We start from the raw sequence: 19,578 nt of genomic DNA, 5'->3' as shown, positions 1-19,578 counted from the left end.
AAGAATAGATTCATTTTGGCTAATATCTCTTCATAGCTTAGCTCCTCCATTCCTTTTATTAGTTTAGTTGCTCTTCTATGCACTCTCTCAAAATCCACTATGTACTTTTTGTGATCTGGACTGGACTGCATATTCCAGATGTGGTCTGACCAATAAATGCTTTGTACAGGGGCAGGATTATGTCTCCATCTCTGCAGTCCATTCCTCTTTTACTACAAGAAAGTACTTTGCTAGGTTTAGATATTGCTGCTGAGCATTACCTGTTATTGTTAAGTCTATGATCTACCAAACCCCCAGAACCTTTTCCATTCCTGACTCCCCCAAATGTAATACCCCTAGACCAAGGGTCGGCAACCCGTGGCTCCGGAGCCGCATGCGGCTTTTCAGCCTCCTTGTCGTGGATCCCTGATGGGGGTTCTTCTTCCTCCCATAGACACTGCGGAGGACTGGGATTCCCCTTCCAGTGTTCTAACAAATATATCTACAAGCAGGCATATACAAATGGGCGTGTACAATGACATCATCGTCAGTAGAATTTCACAGCTGTGGTTGTGTATGAATGCTGCACACCATGTACTGCAGCCTTTTATCTCTCCCAGTACAAACCTCCATATATCCTGAACAGTATGTCTTACTGACCTGAAATCAGGGTACACAAGGGACCTCATAACTAGCAGTACCCTAAATTTCATCTCTCCAACCTTTACCAAATTTCAAAATATAGGGGTCATAATTATAAAAAATAGTTAAAACTGTACACTAGGGTCGCTGTTTTAAAAGTGTGTCTAGAAGCCCCAAATTACCCCCCTAGAGGTATTCCCGAGTCCGAGAAGTGCAGAGATGTCCTACGGGGTTTCCCGGTGGCTCCGGTACATGCGTGGGTGTAGCTGGGAATTAGCGCCGTGAAATTCAAATAATTTTGCATTGGATTCAATACAAAATAGCTGTATTGAGTCCAATACAAAGAAATATTTATATAATATATATATATATATATATATATATATATATATATATATATTATATGCTGCTGTCAAGTTAAATAACATTATACATTATTTTTTTATTTTTAACAGATTTTTGTGTTTTTAATAAATTTATTAAATTCATTAACTATTAGACATGTGTCAGCAAGTTTTGCCTAATAATAATAGGCCTACAATGTAAAATAAATTTTCATGCAAAAAATGATACCGCTTTTTGCATGGAAATACAGCCAGAATTAGACCTCTAGGGAGGTTAAACATACAAATTTTGGAACCCGGGAGCGACTTACTGAGCAAGGAGGTGCAAACCCCAAATTTATACCTACCTGTCACAAAACTAGAAATGTCATACTACACTATCCTGTCCCCTTCCCCAATTTGAACCCTAATTTTCCTGGAACAGGGAGACAAAACCAAAAATGTAGGTGCAAGTGGGGTACACCTGTGACTAATACCCCCTAAAGTTTCATCACTAAGGCATTGTCAGAACATAACGAACTCTGCCCATCAAAAAAGCTACCCTGCTGTTACACATTGCTGAAAGCTTCTAGCACCTGAACCCCAATTTCTCAGGAATAGGGAGGTACAGGTGAACAAAATTAGAGGTGCAAATGGGGGACACAGGTGGCTACGGCCCCCTAAAATTTCATTGCTAAGGCATCGTTAGAACATAAAGAACTCTGCCCATCAAAAAAATCTACCCTGTTACGTTAGAAGCCTCCAGCTTCTAACGTATCATCCTGTAACATTAGAAGCTGGAGGCTTCTAGGTGCATAATTCTGTTTAATTTATTTCAAATTAGGCCTACACATGCATACTGCACTTCTGTTTGTTGCATTCTGATGTTGTAACAGGTAAAATTAAAAAAAGATTAAAACCTAATTAAAAGTTGTGTTATGTTTTGCGGCTCCAGACTATTTTTCCTTAGTGGAAGAGGGGGGAAAATGGCTCTTTCGATAGTAAAGGTTAGTAAAGACCTCTGCCCTAGACAGTATGAAGCATGCATGTTGTTCTCGAAATAAAATGTCATTTGCCACTTGGCTGCCCAATCAAACAGTACATCCAGGTCTGCTTGTGGATTATGGACATCCTGTATGGACTTCATTCCATTACATAGTTTAGTGTCATCTGCAAACACAGAAATTGTACTTTTAATCCCAAACTCTATATAGTTTATAAAGATGTTAAACAGTAAAGGTCCCAAAATTGAACCCTGGGGTACACCACTAATACCCTTATACCATTCACAATATGAATCATTAATTTCAACTCTCTGGATGCGATCTTTAAGCCAGTTCTCTATCCATTTACAGATTGACTTTTCTAAAACTATCCTATCCTATACCTAACTTGCATATTAACTGTCTGTGGGGTACAGTGTCAAATGTCTCAGCAAAGTCCAAGTATACTATATCAACTGCTATTCTACTGTCTACCTGTTTACTTACTTCATCATAAAAAGAGAGTAAATTTGTTTGACAACTTTGGTCTTAAATTCAACTGGTAATGGATCCTAATATTTCATTTAGTAGGCCAGTACATGCCAGGCAGATTGACCCTTCACAAATCTTTCACAAATGAAATTTACTAAACAATCTGACGCCACAAACTGGCCTGTTGTGAATCAGTCATAGTTTTTGTAAATTGATCATTTCATCACTAGTTTTATTTCTGCAAATTCATTTTATTAGAGTTCCCAGCTGTGCTGCTTTATGAGTGTGGCATAATTAAAATAATATAGAGATCAGAAAAGAAGTGAAATTAAAATTCTAAAGTGGTGCAAGGAAATATTGAGCACAACCTTCAAAGATGCTTTAATAAACAGGCTGAACTGCACAATATTATTTCTTTAATACTTTATGAAAGTACTGCAACCCTGTTTTCAGGTTGTTAACCTTATTTCTATTTTCTAGCTGGCAAATCTGAATTCTATTAAATTAGTTTTTTTTTCAAAATTCAGTTTTATTCGGGTATTAAGCATTTATATCAAAACCCAGAGACGCTGATAAGATTGTAAAAGATGATAGTCGCTTGAGTGTGCCCAAACTGTGCCAACAACGGGAAGGACTTGGAATAGAAATAGGTGAATAAATATTTTTATTTAGAAATGGTCCTGACTGTATGCACAACACACATAAGCCACAGTCCTTGTACCAACTGCTTAAGTTACTGTGCCACTAGCAAAAGTCTCAGAGACACTTCAGTACAAGGATCAGTATCACAACCAGTATTATATAACATAATAATGCATGGATTAGTAGTGTGTAATACAGAGGAAGGGTTTTTACTGTGTGTAACACAAAGGTGTCAGTAATATGTAACACAGTGCAGAGGTCATACATACACATAAAGAAGACACATAGCACTTTGTCTGAGCTTACCCTAAAAATGTATTTATTGCCACACTGTTTACAATGCAAATCTGCGCCTACTATTCACAGCTCACACCTGCACCCCCATCTACAGCTAACTTCTGTACCCTGATCACAAATTACCACTGAAACCCCATCCATAGCTTACTTCTAACACCTATTCATGGCTCAAATCTGCAAATTCATGCACTTTTGTCAGTAGGTGTATGTTAAAATACTGGCAACAAATTAACATGGCATGTCGGACTCTGGCAATGTTGGTGCCAAAACTTATAATAGCCATTGAAGGACAGTTTCTGACAAAAAGACTGCCTGGGCAAATATGAAATGGGGGTCGCAAATGCTCATAGTTCCAGCTCTTTGCATCCCTGCCATTCTGTCAAACTAGCGCCCTAAAAAAGGTATGGGGCCCAGTTAGCTCTGCAAACCATTCTGGAACCATAGTGTACTGGTTTAACTAACCTGCTTCCCTGCCATACCCTGTGGTTTCCACCTCCAGCTTACATATCACAAGAAATACCATCAAGCAGGCAAAACTACTGCATGTAATACGGTAACAGGTTTTCAACCCCACTACAGACACTGGAGATTCAGTATTTTGGACATACATTGGAAATTACAATGGAGAAGTGAAACTTTTGTTATTATTTTTTTTTAGTCTAGGTCTTTAGTCTGTATATTTTGTAGCTGAGAGATTTCCATCCCATACTCAGCACAAACCCTTTTCTACGAGTGAATGTACAAACCATTATGAGAACTGTAAACTCACAGCAATAAATGTTGAGCCAGAAATTACTAGCTATGCATCAATACCCAGAGATTAGTTTCTTTTTCTTTTTATTTATTTATTTATATTACAAATTGTTTTCTTTTGAACTAAAATGTTTCCTATATTGCAAACACAAAAAATATATTTAAAGTAAGTTGTTTTTTCTTTACAGGTTTTCTTCACCTTCGAACATTACATAATATCCTAAAATGGTCTAAGGAAGAGAGGGGTGCACCCTGCTACCCATCCCATTTATAAAAACAGGGCTATTGTACTTGTATTTATTACCTAAAATGCTACCTCAAACTCCACTGGAAACTGTTAGCTTTCCACAATGTGCATTAGAAGCTGCAACAAGTCAGATAAAGTCACCTAATTTCCTGGCTGGGGAACATTAACATTATTTATCCCTTTGTCATTTTGACATACTAGGCTTACACAACGCAACTTTAAAACATTGAGGTTGATAGGAGTCCTTGTAGGCCTTTGGATCACTTTTGTCACCTTACAGTATGAAGATAGTAAGAAACCTTATGCTTGGATTTACTATTAACACAATAAAAAAGTTGTAATAATGCTTTTGAGATTTCAGAGGAAAGTATCAAAAAGCATCTGGTTCATCCAAAATGGTGAGAATGTTAGGTACTACTCTGAGCATCAGATATACAGATTCTGCTACTAAAGGGCACCAATTTTACAATGTTTTACTTTCTGCAGTGTAGATATTTATAAACAAATATCCAAATCAACATAAATAAATTCTCCGAAATGTCAATAAATACTATTGTGACATTTTGGGATACATTTTTAAAGTTTAAAAAATATTAACTAGTTTTCAATTATTTGGTTAATGACTAAAAGCTGTACACTTTGCGGGTGCCATTGTGGATTAGTGGCTGGTGCTTTCCCCAGGCAAACTAGGGTCCTAGGTAAGTAATGTCCTGAATTGTATCTGCATGAAATTGATTTATTTTTCCCATGTTTGTGTAGAATCTGATACAAAACATACCGGTAGGTTAATTGGCTTCTCCCCAACAAATGGCCTTAGACTAATGTTAAGGAAAAAGATTCTCCCCATATGTGATACATGGTATTTTTTTGTAACTGCTCTTCAATTTCACATTCAACTGAATTTCTTTTTCAGTTTTTTTTAGTGGAAGTTCTGCTTTAACCTTATTTTAATATAAGGCTTTCAAAAAGCATGCACAGCTTAGTGATGGTTGTCAGGGAAACCTGGAAACCCCATCTTGCCTTGTACCGGGGATCAATGAACCTCCAAGCTTCCTCAGGAGTTCTGTCATCCCTGCACCCTCAATCAAGATGGCCAAAGATTGTAAGGAAGAAGAAGAAAGGAACAAAGATGGCAGCGCCTTGCAGTGGAACTGCCATATGTGAGTAAAAGTTAGTGAAACATATGCAACCATGTTCACTATACCAAAGGTAAATGTAGTGTTAGTCAAATGTATACTATATAACTTGATATAGTCCTTACAGATTTTAAAAATATATTAAAAACTATAAACAGGGAAGAGATATGTGTTTGATCCACAACTTCGGCTTTGTACTATTTCCTGGGATTTGAAATGTTAGTGTACAGCAGGCTCACAGGGATGCTTTTTCCAACTGCAAAGTGGTTCGTGTTTGATTCAAACCAGGTTTGGAGAAACTGGAAAAAATCAAATCCAGGCTGATTTGCCCATCACCATTGATAAATTACTTTTGGACACAGTTCTGCAGAATGCAGAATTACCAGAGCTCCTAATTGAGCTGGTTTTATTAAATATGCTGCCTCTCAAGAGCACTAGCATATTTCTAGCTTGTTGGTGGTGCAGAGAACACTACCATGCAGCAGTAATTTAATTTCTTTACACATGCAGAGCTGTACGGTAAAGCTTATTTCCAGCCATTGCTCCTAAGTATCCTGTGCAGCTGCTTTGGGATTTGTAATGTCACTTCCAGGGCGGCTGAGGCCTAGGAACACTACGGCAGAGTGGAGTTTTCCTGTACAGCACAGTATGTGTAAGCAAAGGATATCAGTATGAAAATTACCAGGACAGGGGTAATCCTATTTATTACACTGTAAGTGAGATAACCCGTAAAGGTTTCTGTAAAAATAATTTTTGCTCTCTTACTTGGGAATCTGTCAACCAAAAGATCTTTTTGTCAACTTGAACATTTCTCCATTTGTAACATAGAATGTCACAAATGACTTTGTTCAATCATAATAAATATTTATTTGTAAAAATGGTTTCTCCAATAACATTATAACGAAATAAAAGAAAAAATAGAATGGCTGGCAAATAAGGTTTATTTGTTCTAGTTGTGCAAAAAACAAATATTGTCCATAGAGCACATTTCAATACATGTTTTAAATTCAACAAAGTACAAAAAGGAGGTCATTCCCTGATTGAACATTCGGGGTATATTTGACCAGTATAAACTAGACAGGAATACTCTCTATATATAGTGGCTGGTTAGAGTCACCATCACCAGTACTGGAAAAAGGGGTAGTAGCCATATATTGCCGATTTGCCTGACACGTTTCGCCTTATGGTTTCTTCAGGGGTAATACGGAGGACGATTACATTCTATACAGGTAAGTGGATACATACATAGAGAAAGTTAACATATGATATTTTAAAATAATCAATGTTCAATTTTATTTTATAATTTATTTTATTTTGAAATGTGTTTCTAAATATGTGACATTTTTGAATATAACAGTTATGAATAAAGAAATAACCTACAGTAATATGTGTCATGCATGAGTATGTTATGTTAAATAAGTGATATTTATTAATAAAATGTTGGAGAGTTGTTTATGGAGTGGGGGTAAAATGTAATAGAAAGAACTTCAATATATGTCCACTTATGTTCCTCTAAAACAGAAGTCTTTGTGGAATTAGGGCAATGAGTTTATCTCCCTCCAGTATTGCATTGTGGAGCTACCTCTTATAGTAGTCGAAATGTTTAAATAGGATAAAAAGAAGAAAGAAAAAGGTTCAGGCTCCATAATTTTTAGGTGCAAATTGGCTATTCTACTGGGTAATATGGCAAGGCTCTCTTGTAACATGCAACACTTTTTGGTATCAAACTTTATCATCCCTATTTGCCTAACCTAATACACAAGATCTGTTCTCTTCACAAATCAAGTCCAGTGTTTTAGCATGGTTGGGGCAATCACTTATGGAGTGTTCACATCTTAAACAGATGTAATTACATTCAGAAAAAAAATTCACAAAAAAATACAAAAAAAACTTTGTTACCTTCCCTGAGTAAGCCAAATCTGTGGGAGGGTTTCTGTAGCTCACAGTGGAAAGGCTTCCAAAACTCTACTCCGACATCAGGATCAGTGCAGCACCATTGTCACCCCCTCACGGGAAGCTGCATTTAGGTGGACTTTAGTGTTAGGCTCAACAAGTATATAAATGCATTTCAAGTGGACTAAGAGAAAACTGTATACAGGTGGATGTATAAGTACTGAAGCATTTTTTTGTTTGCTTGTTTGTTTTTTGGGAAGACCCAGTTTTACATTACAAGTCATATGGACTTCATTCTGGTTTATTCATCTGTTTCAAACTTCCATATTTCACTATATGCATGCAAATCTGTCAAAATTTGGCTATATTTTGCAGCTGTAAGATTCTTCATATATTAGTTAAATTAGGTTATTTTCTAAATGTACTCTGTCTCCACCTCTCCTCCAGTCATTGAAATATGTCAGCACTCAAAGCACAATAGTATCCTTCCACTGTACTTTCTGTGTAACAAGGAGAATGTCAGCTCTCATCTGAGAGCACTGACGCTACTGGAACTGGCTGTCAAAGTCAGCCAGGGACTGCAGACAGGGTGCCAGGAAACATTTCATTTGGTTGTTGGCACCAAGATCACAGCTAACAGAATACTACTTGATCACTGTATGTTTCTTCTGTGCGTGAAAAATTATTCCAGTGGACTACAGACCAAAGATAGCAAAAGAACGACTTGCAAAGGGCTTTTCTCCTTTTCTAGGCAAACAAAAGAAGAGGGATAAAAAGAGAGAGACTGAGAGAGAGAGAGAGAGAGAGAGAGAGAGAGAGAGAATGAGATGCTTATTCCTCTGCTATGTTCAATGTATTTTAGTCAACATTTTGTGCACAGCAGGTGAGGTGCAGCCATATAACCAGAACTTTTGTTCCCGTATAAGGTCAACTTAGGTTGCAGTAAATAAAAAAGTAAAGTCACCAATCTCACAATGCTTTCTGGCAGGGATGTCTGGAACATAATGCTGGCAGAACAGAATTACAAGTCCTCTGTTAATTTACAGAATTCATTTATATGTATTTCAATTTCAGATTATATTATAACTTACTTGCTTGGAGCTCATTTTCAGCAAATAATAATTGCTGGTGCCTGGCATAGAGGTGCAGCATCCTAGGTATGGCTGAGCTCCTGGAATATTTGGACTTACTCCTTTCTATTGATCTTACAAAGATGGTATGAAATACATTCAGTGAGTGCCAGTTCTGTTGGCATGATAAAGTGCCTGCTGAAATGTAATCTTTTTTATTAATCTTACTAAAAATAAAAAAATACAATTCCTTTGAAATATTTATACAAAACCAGCATACCTTTCTTTTAAAACCGTGTCCCCGGACAACTGAAGGTTTCACCTCTGACAATGCTCTCATTTCTCTTGGACTATCGCTATGATTTCAGATTACCCTCTGGTTCCAACCCCCAGGTAAAACCAGTTAATGCGGTTTGACTGCAGAAACATATTAAGTATAAATTATATATCAATATCAAAGTTTAAAGCAATGCTATGAGAAATACAGTTTGTGCTGCTTCTCTGGAGGATGTGATCAGGTAAAATCTGTTCATGGTAATATATAGAAATGAGAACGGGGTGTTAATTTTACACTTTGAGGTCACATTATAGTCATGTATTGTATATAAAGCAGGGTCCTGAAACATCTGAAAGGTGTTAGACCTCTTTTATTACAAGGACAACATGAAATTTGGATATTGTTAAATGCAAGACAGACATAGATTGTTGCTGTATGACTATAAATTCAGAATCCAATAGCCAGAGAAAACATAACTCTAGTTCCCAAGTAGTGCTGGACAAAAATAAGAAAGTTATTTTTGTAAAAATGTGGTTAAATTACATTTACACAAGTTAAAATTGAACTTTAGTCCTTGCATACCGTTGAGCTTTAGTCTGAATATACAAGTATTTGCAATGTATTTGCTTATTATACCACTTTGCACAGTGATTCCCCCCAGCACTGTGACCCCCAATGCTGGCTCTTCAGGGTCCCCACCTAGTCTTTCCAAGTTTTTTAACCTCTTTATTGGGCAGGCCTAGATTAACTTGTGAGTTACTTCTTTCATTGTGCTAGAAAACTCTAGTATCCTGAGCTTGTCTGAAATATTTATTTTAGGCTGCACTTGAATTGCAAAGTCCTAAATGAGTTATTGTCGCTGAAACTGCTGCCATATGTGCTGCCCTGTGATCTGTATTAAATAAAACATAGTTTTGCATTAAAATGCATTTTTCATCTCCACATGACATTTATTTAAAAGAAAATAGTACATCCTTTTTTTTAATTTCTCTTGGGACAAAGTCTTTCTGACCCCACCAGCAAATTTGGTGACAAATAGAGGCTTTGTAGTTAACTTGCAAAATTGGCAATGTAAACTCAAGGCATGGCAAACATTTCCTAATTTTCACATGAATTCTCCATTTTTATTGTGAAAAAAATCATCTGATCATCACTATTCCCAAGCATGTTTGCTTGAATTATATGTATAACCAATTTTTTTTTCCATTAGAGCAATGTGCGGTTTAGAACTCCTCACTGGTTGTTGCCACTGTCTGTGTCTTCACTAAGGAGATTTACCCTATGTTACCACTATCCCTGGAAAGGAAAGAGAGGGGAAATCCAAAATGAGAATATTGCTATAGTAAATAATAATCACTATAGTCATGTCTACATATGTACTTTAAGCCTGAATGGGATCACCGAGCCTCTCGGGATATCATTGTCACACATCCTAAACTCATGGCTTCATCTTCTGCACATGCCTGTTTTCGGGCATGTGTGGAAGGGGCAATTTCTTCAATAAGGGGAAAGAGATGCCAATGTCACACATGGGCAGTGAGATCAGCTTTCTTTTTTCCCCCCTTTAACAGTGGGCTATGTCACCTTATATTGCACCTGCGCAGAAGCATAATTCCAAGAAGGCACCAGACCAGATCAAGGAAAGGTCCAGTGCCATCGAGAGATCTGCAGGAATTAGGGTGCTTTTTTTGTCGCTTTAGTTCCGCATTAAAGGCCAGAGGAGGTCTTAGGACTATTCACCAGTATCTTCTGTGATCTCTCCAGAAATGACTATGTGGTATTTCTTTGGATGGGTTCTCGAATTGTAACAACAGTGGGCCACACTGCGTAAAATGCTTGTATTCTTCAATGGCATGTAACAGTGTGACAACGCAGGATTAGTTGAGAGACAGCGATAGGGAGCATTGTCACTTTATAGCAGAAAGCACCTAAACAAAGTATAAACATGAAATCTGGAGATTTACCAACAATAATAATCATGACTAATGTACCATGTTAAAGTATTCTGCTTTATTTTGCACTTCTACATTCAGAACAGATCAATATGCAGTATAATGAGTATTTGAGGTATGCAGTTTTTTTTGTTGAAAAGAACATTTTAAAAGGGCAGAGTTCTGCTGCACTGCCTTTATCTGACAGTATATTTTCTGCCGCTGAACTATTCTCTGCTTAAAGACAGAATTAAGCTCAGAAATAAGAAATTACAAAGAGCCAGTGTATGCTGTCCATGTAGATGGTGCAAATTTCATTATTTCCTAGCCACTATCGCAGCTCAATTAGTGTCTCCTTTGTCAGTACGACAGTGACACCCACTGGTTAGCACTGACAGTCACGATCTGCTAGTCTCCCTGCCGAGTAACTGGCAATGACAGATCCCTATGATGGAGTTCTTCAGTCAGCTGCTTACATAGTTATGCCGCTCTACTTTTCCTCATGGCTTTAACCTCTGTTAAAAAATAATGTTATGGGGTCTATAGCTTTTACGTAAATATGGATTTTCTCACTAGAACAATTTTCCATTTAAAAAGTAGATTTTGACAAATGTTATTTATTAGGATAACAACGCTCATTGGCTAAGGCAAATAGTGATGATTATGTGCACAGTTCAGTAACCCACAGCAACAAATCAGAGGCAACCGTTCATTGATCTGACTATGGAAAACGGGAATCAGTTACCATTTTAGTAACATTAATTTAGCGCTGCCATACAATATCTGAAATGTGTCAGTGCTTTCTATTTATTCAGGGAATTTTGCTTATGTCACACTTTTTTTATAAAAAATGTTTTCACATAACAATGCCTGCATCAGGCATAAATGTAGCATGAATAATTATAATATATGTTTGCTGATGTTGTGCATGCCTTGTCAAAAGCACATGTATAAATATATCAGCTTACAAGAGCCCAGAAAAAGGAAATTGCAGTGGATGAAAAAGTAAAAACACATGTATAAACAAATGAAAAGTCCAAAAAAAAGAAGAAAAAGCAAGTCCACATAAAAGATATAATGAGCTCAAAGTGTGGCTCTGGGTCCATCATGTGGTCCGCTGCCAGAAAATACTTACAGCACTGAGAACATTAGAACATGTCATAACTGGGTCTGAACCTAAAACCATCATATCAATGGCTCCCAGGACAATGGGAATTTGTAGACACGCTACAGGTGAAGTCCAATCATCAAGACATGGCACATGCGCTGCAGCATAATCTAAGTAACGTGATATAACTCAGGTCAGGCCATCAAAAACTTCGAGTGAGTCTAATCAACAGAGCAGGCCACAGATAAGGTTAAAATACGAATGGATGCTGAAGGTTGACCTAAGCTATGTTCATAAAGCAGCAAAAAGGGAATACTTGGTACACATTTTAACAGTCTGTTACATACCCCAGACCTCTGGTGTCTAAATGTTAATACTGAACTGTTATGTTCCACAGACATTGCAGCAGCAGGGCAACACTATAACAATAATGTAGACTGATTATCTGGACAGAGCATTCTTAGTTCAAGCCAACTGGATAACACAACCAGAGACTGGATAATACACTCTTTTCAATCTATTAAGCCCCACTAGAATATATCCAAGTCATTTTCCAAGTCAGTCAAGTCAGTGTCCAATTCAAGATGAGGGCTGCATACAATTCAAGACATTTTGGTTCATTCACCACATTCCAAAAGAGAAATCTTACAATATAAATGTTAGCCCTAAGGTCTACAATACTATGCAATACAAATACTACATATGTAAGTGAGTCTATGCCCTTGCTAAGGACAATTAGGGCCCATTCAAACCAAATTCAGTGCATTATGGATTTGCATTGTATAATGTAGCCCATTGAAAATGACCATGCTGTAAAGCACTTTAATGCACAAAAAATTGGTCATGCTGCATTTATTGCAGTGCACAGCAATGTTCATCATTGTCAAGTTGAAAGGCAAATGTGCTCTTATAATGCTGTGGTTTGGCACCAGGTGCACCTGCTGTTTGTTTACCTTTTAAGACAAACAGGATGCCAAGTCTTCCTAACCGAGATAAAAAGGGTAGAGAAACTAGAATTTCAGTTCCTTTGGTAAATTGAAAGATACATTTGTCCCCAGTACATGCTGACATGGAGGTCAGTAAAAGCTTTTGTGGCATGTTAAGAATATACAAATACTCCATAATGTCCAAAGTCTGCGCATAGGTTCACAGCGAAGTTCCAAAATTGTGCCAGAATTCCATCAAGGCTCTCTATAGTATATTTAAACACAGAGTAGTTAGTAATTAGAATACTAAGAACAGTGTAGCATGTTCTAGCATGCTCTATTATTACCAATACACAAATATGTAATTGCCCTGATAGTGGTAAACGTTGTTCACTTTGTATAAAAAAAGGAAATAAGTGAAATTATTTAACTAGTGGATGTTTATTAAAAGGACACCATTTCCATATTTTCCTGTGTACTTATAAAAAATATAGGTTCTCTAAAAAAAATTATCCACCCAAAATAAAAGTTTAATACTAGTGAATTGTAGAAGACAATTCTACTATCATTCCAAGACCATTTTAGAGAGCTTTTCCCAAGATAATACAGATGCACAATATGTAAATTAACATGTTGATTCCCCATTATTATTGACCATAAAAGGTGGATATAGATATATGCTCTCACAGTTAGAGGCCCAGGGTACCTAAAAGGTTCAATTTAAGACATAATAGGCTCAATAGAATAATGCCTGGTGCCAAATCTCCCCAAACCAGCAAAGTAATGGTACTGTATTGCCAGGTGTCATGCCCTATCCAAACATTAATTGTGATTGATATAAATTGCCCAAACGCTGGGCCCTCCCTACCACCAACATTTGTATCCAACATGTGGTGGTGCACATTCCTGTGAGAATAAACAACCTATACTACAAGAGATATGGAGATTGCCACTGCTTACACTTTTCTGAAAATGCTAGTTGCATGGTTGCTTCTGGCTACAATACCTTTTGAGTAATGAAGATAGGACTTCCAATCTGCAAACTTGTATAGGGTCAGTAAGTTCTTTAATGCAAATATGTGTTGAAGTACAACTAAAGGCTCCTGTATGACAGTCTAAATAAGAACCAAATCCAGTTACTATGTTATACAAGCCTCATAAATAAATACAAAGCTGACCCAAATCCCCTTTCCTTTGGGTCCTACATGCTCCCCCCCTCCCCAGACACTGGAGCTCCTTGTGGGAGTGTTTAGGCAGTTGAGGCAGTGCTCTCAATGCGAAAAATGGTAGGTGGAGAAAGGTGTGGCGGGGTGCTGATTGGCAAGCTTTAAATCCATGAATTTCCAGCAACTATCCTGATAGCCATGATTCTGCTATATTTTATTCTACTCTATTGCAAGTAAACATAGCCCGAGTGCTCTGATTTTAGAAGCAGAGCAGCATCATTGCCACCCCATCACAGAAAGTTGCAACAGGTACACTTCACTGGCAGGCTGAAAAGGAATTGGAGAGCCTTTGCAAGAAGACTAAAAGGAAAGTACAGATGAACATATATTTTTTTTTTCAAGGAGGCAGTAGTTACCTTTACTAAAAATGTTATAATAACTTTACAAAAACAGTTATTCTGCAGCAAGGTCATCATGCAATCAGAGAGATTTAAATGTTTACTAAAAATCCATAATAATTAGATTGCAATGTAGCATACCATTTATAATCCAGTGTATTTTCACAAACATTTGCCTTAATAAAAAGAATCCTTATTACCTAAATCAGGGTCTAACTTTATCATATCTATTAATGAAATAATTTCACCAATATCCAAAAGCAAATTAGGCTCCAAAATAAACCATGTACATCACAAAATCCATTGCTGTACTCATCATGCTTTTTTAAATGTATATTGTTTACTGCACAGGCCACTAAGTATATAAAAAAAAAAGCTCAGTCACAGGCCAGGATAATTAACAAGGTAAGGTTGCAATCTACAAATAACATACATAGTAGCAGTGCAGCCTATGCACATGATGCATGGTGTGCCAGCTGGCCAGCGGCTCCCTATTGTTTCATGTATAAATATAGAAGTATTCCAGAATGCCTAAAATAGATCTGAATACCTGTATACCATTGCTTGAGGAAAACTGAAATTAAAGGTGTGAACTGGTCCACCATCAACATAACTGACATCAGTTACTACTATAAAAGAACTGTGATCTTTAACACATCCTAGGTTTGGAGATTATACTTATAATTAGGATGAGCTTACATGAACACCAGAGTTTGGACTGTGCTTTAATTGGACATCTCCTGTGTTTCCATTTCAGTACATATATCTGACATCAATTTGGAAAGAATTCTGTATGGTAGGCGCAGGTGCAACACACACAGCAGCATTTAATTTGCTTTAGGAACCCGTGAGGCCATGCAGCATTCGTCTGTACTTAGAGTTTGTTAAAATCAGCAGTTTACATGCAGTCCGAGCACCAGTGTGCACATACTTTAATTACTGAGGGTTAATAGTTAAGTACTCCTGACACTTATGCAAATTGATGTTAATTTCAGGAAAAGATAATTCATTAAAATCTAGACTGACATGAAAAACAAAATCACCGATTGCAACAGTATTTCGGTATAAAGAAGCAACCATATGAAGAATGTATTAGATACAATTGATGAGTTAAATGCCACTGCAAACCACAGGTAATGTCTAATTTTTTTAATAGCCAATAGCTATGGTTTGGTTGGGTATACAATTATTAAAAAACTAAATCTGAAATTTAAAAATGTGACTAGCTCAATGCTGTAATACCAATATATAAAAAGTGCACAGATTTTGCCAATGCTACTGTAACCTTTACAGTGACACTGAAGGTTACTTGGCTTCCTAATATTCAGAAAAATACCAAAAATAGAATGTGTGCTTTGGTGACATCTGCATTCCCGCCGTAAAAAGCAGCAGTGACTTATAAAGCATAATTTTAAAGATTACAAAAATATTTTACTGTTTTGCATTCAGTCTTTTTTTCTACTTTATATCCCGCTGCTAAACTATTGTATTGTGCAACAGTTGCATAACAATGTAAAAGTATTATAAATACTACCACCGGGGTGTTATAAACCTACTCTATGTACTGTACACTGTCTAATGCTGGAATGTAAAGAATAAGCTTGTCATTATCAGACCTCTATTCTGAAATGTCACACACATGTAATTTACTGGGCTCTACTGTAAGTATCTAATTATTTTCTTCAAACTGGTGGCAGTGAGTCCTTGTTTCCCTTAATTTACTTTTGCTTTGAGAGTCTGGCTGTGGATGCATTATGCTTGGTAATGTCAGCATTCACTTTCACATACTGTTTCTCATGGATTAACGGCTTAAAATGAATTCTTGATACTTCTCCTTTATAGACTGCAGGTACCACTAGGTAGAAGTTGGCTCAGGTGCAATGTACCCACCAGGGCTTAGTTTAGTGCTCTGAGTTACAAGTCTTAAGCACAACCCTGATAAAGCTTAATGCATAGCCTATTGATTTCTTTTCAGTAACATAATGCTTTGATACATCATTTTTGACCTAATCAAAGTGTTATACTAGTAAGCATCTTCTGCTGTGACTCCAAATATGAGATGACATTGGTAATAAATAGCCAGTCTGATGAAACATAACACTTTAGGTATTACTCATGCAAATCAAAGCTTAAAAAAAGTAGAAAGCAAAGGTACATGACCTTTGTAATCTGCTGGAACAGGTAATTTGTATTCTTAACCAATTTGCCAGCAAAGCACTCTGCAGTCTGGATAAATGTATTACCTAGGTGTTATAATGTGCAGAGTGTGTGCTTATGAGGACCACAGGAATGAAACAGGGAAATGGTTAAATACCCTGAGCTCTTTTAGTAAGTAGGTGCTCACTTTGTATAGGCACACATAACAGAGCCAACACTGAGCTCATAATTTTGCATTACAGAGAATAACCTGACTCTGCCATGGAAGTCATGCTTAACATAACCCTCAGTGACCCTAGCTACAGCATGAATTGCCAGCAACACTGTGATGAACTACCATGCTGCACACACAATGAAAGTCTGAGCACTTAAAAGAACAGGTCATCAAGCTTTTAACCTAACCTGTGTTAGACAAGATACTCAGCAAATGATTAAGATGTACATTTTACATCAGGAGCTTTTTTAGAATGACAGTTATCACTCCAGTTATCAGAAGCATCCACTAGTGTCAAAAAATCAGAAACATCTTATCTAGGAAAGTAAGAGTCAGAGCAGGTATCAGTAGCAGAATACAATGAATATTTACCTTACTAATTTGGGATTCCAGCAAGTCCTTTGTAAATTGGCTGTTCTGCCTGAAAGGCATTCTCCTGATATCTTCCCATTCCCGTCTATCCCTCCTTCCCTTCTGCGCTTTCTCATTTGAAGCAATTTTTTTTTTTTTGCAGACTTGCCTTTTTATATGCTTACTGGCAGCAGGTCTTTTTTATCTCCTTTCAAAGCCACCTCTGATTAAAATGGAAGTAACTTCTAAATGTCATTGATGCTGCATGCAAATGATGCATCTTTCTATGACATGGAACAGAATCCCAAGCTACTATTTCCCTGGAATGAACTGCTTTACAAATAAATCCACTGCACAAAAGAGTCCAAAAACTGCTGGATTATCTTACCTTTATTTCTCTTCTTGTGTCTCCAAATGAAGAATTATGTAAATCCCCCAGTGCCTTGTGTTAAGCTGGTACCTGCTCCTGGAGACATGTGCCTGCTGCTGTCACAAGGAGAACTTAGTGATGCTCTGCTTTGAGTAGACTGGGCTGGAGTAACAGCAGCTCAGTGCTATCAGGGTCTCTGGGGCTGTGAACTGCTGGGAGAACATGCTCTGTGCTCTTACTAGCTCATCTCACAATAGGAAAAGGCAGCCCAGTGACTTTGTCTCTCTTCTGTTTCTCCTGGATACATCAGCTGCTAGTCAAAGGCAATCCAATGCAAGAGCATCCTTATTGACAGGAGGTACAGATGGAGTTCTCTGTATAAAATCAGGAGAGGGCTATGAAAAGGGGGTGGATCTGCATCCTATCTCATGTGAATTATTTGCATTTGAAAGAGCTTCAGGAAAGAGTTTAAGATTTTTTTTTTCTTAGCTTGTCATTTGAACACTGATCAATTGAGCTACTGAATCAGAAAAGCAAACTAACAACTTGGAGGTTCCTTGCTTTATGTAGTTTTGCCCTTTCAATCTCTCCAGCTTGCCCTAGTTCCAGTCTCTTTACTTCTGTATATTTTCCACCCTGCTGTGTTATCTGGTGTAAAGTCCCAGTGTATGATTTAGTCTCAGTGTGATGCTCATCTTCAAGAGAGAGTCCTGTGTCTAAACACTTTTGAACAATAGAATCAGGTTAGGTATACAGTGCTGCTGGAAATGTGGTGCCTATTGCTCCAGTTTCCTATTGTATTGCTATTGTGAGAGCTGGGGAGATACAGGAGAGGCACTGCAGGATAATATTGCATTATATTGTTATACTGCATTATATTGTTTTATGTCCTTATTTGTTTTATGTACTTTATCAATTACTTTCAAAGTTTCTGTGTGTATAAAATCAATGCATGTATATATTACAGTGCAACAAATATGTGGAATTATGCTCAATTATTTGTGACATATTTCTGGCACATTACCTAAATGTCCTGTTTAGGTACCAAAAGAGATGAGATGACAGTCACCTAGTGTAGCAGTTCTTCATAGTTTTTATTGTTATTTATTATATCTAGACCTGCAAACCAGTTGCATGCATTCTTTCAAATTTTTTTTTACATTGCAAAAGTGTGATTAGTGAAAATGTCACCTGTCCTCCCTTTCAACCACCACTTCTTCTGCTGTTTCTTTACTTGCACTGAAGTACCCCCTGTGCTGTTTCTTTTTTTTCTTGCATTTGCCTCTTTTTCAGTCCACTTTTTCATTTTTTTTCCAGCTTCCAACACCCACCATGTACTGCTCTTTTCATCCTCCTTTGGCACCCCCAACCCAATCCCGCTTCTTTAAATATCCAGATTACTATTAGTTTTGTTAGAATTTGCCTCGGTGTGATTCTAGGACCATTCAGTAAAATTTTATGGATTTAGACCCAAATTTGAACATCATGACCAGGGTAGATAAAACCTCCCCCTTTTCACTGTCACTGTTTTCATCTATCCCCACCTCCTTTTATTCCCTAAAAAACACTACTACCTTTTAGAAGTAAAGTTGGCTGCAAGCAGCCATTTATTTACCAGATAATTAAAAAGCAACAACAATATAACTTAGAAACAACTATGACAAATTCTTAACAACATTAACAAAGTAAACAATAACAAAGCTCTTTTATGCTAGTACCCCCTACAAGGCTGCAGGTCCTGGAAAGGGAAGGTCCCCAAACTACCAACTTATTTACTCCCAGCCAGCAACACTACAATGGTCCCTAGATGCCCAGCATTGCCCCCGGGACCATAGCCATACTTACCGACTAACATCTAAACTTTAGTTCTGTATACACAATGGTTCACCCCACCCACCAGAAATCTGGAGTCTTGCCCTCCTAGACCCCAGCCACCCCCAATAACACACACATTATCTCTCCCTTTCCCATACTTACACCCTTTGAGGGATGGGTGGGCAGGAAAAACTTTTCCTGAACTAGATTGTTCTAGCTCCTTCTATCCCCCTTTTCTTATACCCTCTACCCTCTTCATCTCCTCCCCATAACCCTGTCATCTGACCAATTTCTTCCTGACCTCGCCTTGACCCCTCCTTTCTTTAACCCTTTTTCTGCCTGTCTCCTGTGTTCACCCTGTCATTTAGGCCCTCCGCCTATCTTTCCTTTCTTCTTTGCTGCCCGTCT

General features: G+C 37.5%; 1 protein-coding gene across 2 annotated transcripts in view; it reads right to left on the bottom strand.

Moving 5' to 3' along the window:
* The window catches only part of LOC140330909 (cadherin-7), a 118,770-nt gene extending 101,024 nt beyond the window's left edge, over positions 1–17,746 (bottom strand). The window contains exon 1 of one of the 2 annotated variants that reach the window (XM_072411494.1): positions 17,374–17,746. The gene's annotated coding sequence lies outside the window, so the exon portion shown is untranslated. Of the gene's footprint in view, positions 1–17,006; positions 17,079–17,373 lie in introns of those variants that run through there. The other variant, XM_072411495.1, reaches the window with a different exon arrangement.
* Between the last annotated feature and the right edge of the window lie 1,832 nt (positions 17,747–19,578).

Source organism: Pyxicephalus adspersus, chromosome 5, assembly GCF_032062135.1.
Source record: "Pyxicephalus adspersus chromosome 5, UCB_Pads_2.0, whole genome shotgun sequence".
Taxonomy (NCBI): Eukaryota; Metazoa; Chordata; class Amphibia; order Anura; family Pyxicephalidae; genus Pyxicephalus; species Pyxicephalus adspersus.
The sequence above is the reverse complement of the archived record's forward strand: the minus strand, read 5'-3'. Positions and strand labels throughout refer to the sequence as shown.